Genomic DNA, 4,821 nt, shown 5'->3' with positions numbered 1-4,821 from the left:
AACATATTGGGGGGTGATTTGGATGTTACGTCTTATGCTAATCATTTACTATAGCCTGTAATGTACGTGTGCTGCCTGATGCAGTGATGGTCTACATTTTTTTTAGACATGGTTGCTGCCTCGTAACATGATAAGAGGCCTGAGTTTCTGCACGTAAGCAAATGTTGCCCAGCTCCCACATGGAGGGCCCCCACCCCCCCCATGGGATGTCTGGAGGCCATAAAGATAAAAAAAACTTCCCCAAGGACTGGCCCCCATTTGATGGTTGGTAGTCAATGACAGGTAAGATCCCAAGGGGGAGGACGACCTAAGACAGACACAACTATGGTGGCCAGGGAGGAGCTGCCGGCTAGAAAAAAAACCAAAAAGTATTTCAAATGGCTGCATTGCTCTATGTTGATTATCTTGGCCTTGGCTTTTGAGCTATGTCTGGTGCCTTAAGTAACAGTTTTGAGGTCTAAAATTATGGGACCATTGTTCCCTTGTAAAACAACTCCAAAATTAATGGTTATCACTGCTATGCTCAGATGCTAACGTACAAGGAACAAACTTGGGTTGGGGGGTATAAAAATAAAGCGACCGGTACATTAGACACTCGAGTCATTTCCTGTCCGTGTGCGTCTGTGTTGTTATTTTATGTTCTGTGTCCACCCCCCATCCTGTAATCAGGCCACATCAATAACACATATAATATGTATGAATCGGGCCACGTCAATAACACATATAGTATGTATGCTATATATATAAACATATATATAGGTTACATATGTTATATAATTTATGTTGTATATTGTGTACATTACATGCATATACAAAATCACGGATTCCAAATATATGAAACAAATATTGGCAAAAATGAAGCAAGAAATACACAGCAACATGGTCACTGTTTACTTTCAGACTCCACTTTCAATAATAAATAGAAAAATCAGATAGAAGATCAATAAGAAAATAGAAAACCTGAACACTATACACCAATTAGACCCAACAGACATGTTAAGAACTCTCCGGTGGAAAGCAGCAAGATGTACAATATTTTCAATTACATCTGGTGCCACCTTGTATTTGGACACATAATAAGTCTAATTAAATTTGAGATGACTGAAATCATACAGTATATCTTTCCTGACCCAAATGAAATAAAAAGCAGAAGAAAAACTGACAAATGCAAAAAGCTATGGAAATTAAACACACTTTTGAACATATTTTAGGCCAAGGATCAGATATATTATTAAGACGTCAATACTACCCACAGTGATGGATAAATTCAATGTTATATCAATGAAGCTCTACTGGTACATTTTTTGCAAAAATATTTTTAAAAATCCTAAAATTTGGTTAGCAACTATGACTAGCCAAATATCCTTTCAAAACAAAAACAATGAGACAATAAACTTCCTGATTTCAAAACATATTACAAAAATAAAAGCAATGTGGTACTGGCACTAAAACAGATAAATAGATCAAGGAAAAGAATAGCTAGCCCAGAAATAAATCTTTGTGTATATGATTAAACGATTTTCCACAAGCTGACCATGAACACACTGGAGAAAAGAGAGTCTCTTTAATGAATGATGTCAAAAACTAGATTATCTACATAAAAAATAAAGTTGGATCAATCCCTTGTGATATAAAAAATATTTTAAATACATATAAGAAATATAACTAATAAAACCCTTAGAAGAATATATAGTAATAAAGATCATGAGATTAGTATTGACACTGTTTTCTTGGCTATCACATCAAATGCAAAAGCAACAAAGGAGGGAACAATAGGACTTCAGCATATTTCAGAATTTCTATACATCAAAGGAAATATTTAGTGGAAAGACCATACCACATACTAAATGAGTAAAAATATTTGTAAATCATATACATGACAGGAGTTAATATTCAGAATATATTAATATAAACTCTTAAAATTCAATAATAAAAAGTTAATAACTTGATCGAAAAATGAACAAAGAATTTCAATGATAGTTTTCAAAGAAGATATACAAATGGCCAACAAGCATTTGAAAGGATACTCAAAATTAATAATTTTTAGAGAAATGCAAAGCAAAATCACATTGAAATATCACCTCACACTCAGAATAGGCAATATAAAAACCTTGTCAAAGATCAATAGAAATTGGAACCCTTCTGAAATACTGGTGTTGAAAAATAATGCAGACATTTTGAAAAATGTATAAAGGTTCCTTAAAATATTTTTTAGAAAAATTAGCATATGAATCAGAAATCCCACTTCTGGGTATCTGTACAAAGTATGCAATGCAGAATATGGAAGTGGCATGTGTGCACTCATGTTCATTTCAGCATTATTCAGAAAAGCCAAGAAGCATAAGCAACCCAGATGGCCTTCAACTGATGAACACATTAAAAAAATATGGTATATAGACAATGTAATATTATTCAGCATCCAAAAACAGAATTTTAGGCCAGGTGCAGTGGCTTATGCCTGTAATCCTAGCCCTTTGAGAGGTGAAGGCAGGAGAATTATCTGAGGCCAGTAGTTCAAGGCCAGCCTGAGCAACATAGTGAGACCCCATGTTTACAAAAAAAACCCCCCGAAAATTAGCTAAACATAATCACATGCACCTATTGTTCCAGATACTCAAGAGGCTGAGGAAGGAAAACCACTTGAACCCAGGTGTTTGAAGTTGCAGTGAGCTATGATGACATACTGCACTCTACCCCAAACATGAGAATGAGAACCTGTCTCCTATCTGAAAAAGCCATGGGGAAAAAAAAAAAAAAAAAGGAAATCTTGGCACAGTCTATGATAAAAGCAAACGTTGAGGCTATTATGTTAACTGAAATAAGCCAGTAACAATGTTAGACAACATATAACCACACTTAATATGATGTATCGTAAGTAGTCAAAACTCATAGAAACAGAAAGCAGAATGAAGTTTATCAAGGGCTGGAGAGAGGGTAAAATGGGCAGTTGTTAATAGGTATTGAGTTGTAGCTTTGCAAGATGTATATTTCTAGAGATCTTGTGCATACTAATGTAAATATACTTACTACTGCTGAAATGTACATTTAAATAAACTTAAAATGGTAAATTTTATGTTTTGTGTTTGCCAATTAAATTTTTTAAAGGAATAACTAAAATAGTTATCAAGCTTTTCAAAAATTACATTCAAATCATAAAAGTGCTTCTCTCACACCAAGATAATATAGATTTATCAATAAATATAAGACTATTTCCATGACTACTCACCCAGATAAGTCAGAACCATAGAAAATCATCCAGGATAAGTTTACCATGACAGTGAAAAGGCCAGAGATGTAACACATACAGTTTTATAAACAAGGGGATTTCCCATTTCCATATTGGACCCACAAACAGGTCAGAAGCTAGTAGAGTGGCACCAATTAGATATACCTTCTTTCTTGGACCAAGGGATAGGATTTCTAGATGAACACGGGCAACTGGATGGAATTTCTAGCAATCTCCCCAATAATATGCCCATTCAGAGTCTTACATATGCAAGTGAAGACAGCCAGATAGAAGCTTTCATCAGTGGCTCCTTGCAAGAGACACATTTTGATTCAACAAAGACAAAACAGGGTAGCCACTTGATGAAGAATCTGAATCTCAACTTTCTTCTGGCAGTGAGGAACTCATATCTGTTTGTGACTCTAATGAAGACAATGTAGAAAACCTTGCCAAGTTCAGAAAGCATCCTCATAAAGAGTTGGGGCACACAAAAGAGAACAGAAGGCCACTAAGTAGGACCCCAGACAGAACTGAGCCCAGAACAACCACAAACCACTAAGCATTATCAGCTGCAGATTCAGACATACTAGAGATGTCATCTGAAAAATCAGATGGAATATAATGGAAGGGATAGATGTAAATGGACGAAAAGCACAGCTGGTGTTGTGGTATCCAGATCAAAAAAGGGAACAAATCATTCATCCAGAGCAAGGTAAACTGCTAGCTTTGGTGAAGCATGTCCAGTGTAAAGAATATCCAAATGAACATATTGAACTTCTCACCAACTTCCCTCCAAGGAAACTACCTCATCTAAAACTATGATATTATGTTACAAGAGGCAGACCTTTGTCCTTAAGAGACCTTCTTGGTACAGAAAATAAATTAACACCATGGCCTCAGCTTACCCCTTTTTTCCCTTTTCCTGTGATACTATATGACTAAGTATGCATTTTGGCTCATAGGACCATACAGACAAATTTGGGCAAACAAGTCATCTGCCTTCTTTTTTATTTCTTGTTCTCTCCTATGATCAGTTTCTTTCTACCTCTTTTGTTCTTTTCTATTTTCTTTTCTTCCCCAACCCCAGCTTACTTTTTTCTTACCAAACATAGTGACCGAACAAAAGTGTAAAGATCAGATCTCTCCTAGAACTAGCAGCAGGAAATGTGTGTTCAAATAAATGGTCTCTTACACAGCACTTCTTGGGAATCAAATGTTACACACCAGACTCCTTTTGCAAAGGAATGGCTAAATTCAGCATGTGAACGATCTCCCTTTTTTTTAAGTTATCATTAAAAAAATTTTTTTTATTTTAGCATGTTATGGGGGTACAAGTATTAAAGTTACATATATTGCCCATACCCCCCATCCCCCTTGAGTAAGAGATTCAAGCATGTCCACCCCCACATGTTGCACATCTTACTCGTTGTGTTTGTATATACCCATTACATCCTCCCCCATCCGACCTGCCCGATACTGGATAAATGTTATTCCTCTATGTCCACTTAGGTGTTGACCTGTTAATACCAATTTGCTGATGAGTACATGACGTGCTTGTTTTTCCATTCTTGAGATACTTCACTTAGTAGAATGAG

At 35.8% G+C, this 4,821-nt stretch overlaps 1 pseudogene; it reads left to right on the top strand.

Annotated features, from left to right (window-relative positions):
- The first annotated feature begins 275 nt into the window (after positions 1-275).
- LOC105864161 (UBX domain-containing protein 7-like) lies at positions 276-4,112 on the top strand (annotated as a pseudogene).
- Positions 4,113-4,821: the final 709 nt, after the last annotated feature.

Source organism: Microcebus murinus, chromosome 13, assembly GCF_040939455.1.
Source record: "Microcebus murinus isolate Inina chromosome 13, M.murinus_Inina_mat1.0, whole genome shotgun sequence".
In the NCBI taxonomy this organism is placed as follows: Eukaryota; Metazoa; Chordata; class Mammalia; order Primates; family Cheirogaleidae; genus Microcebus; species Microcebus murinus.
This window is presented reverse-complemented; position numbering and strand designations above follow the sequence as displayed.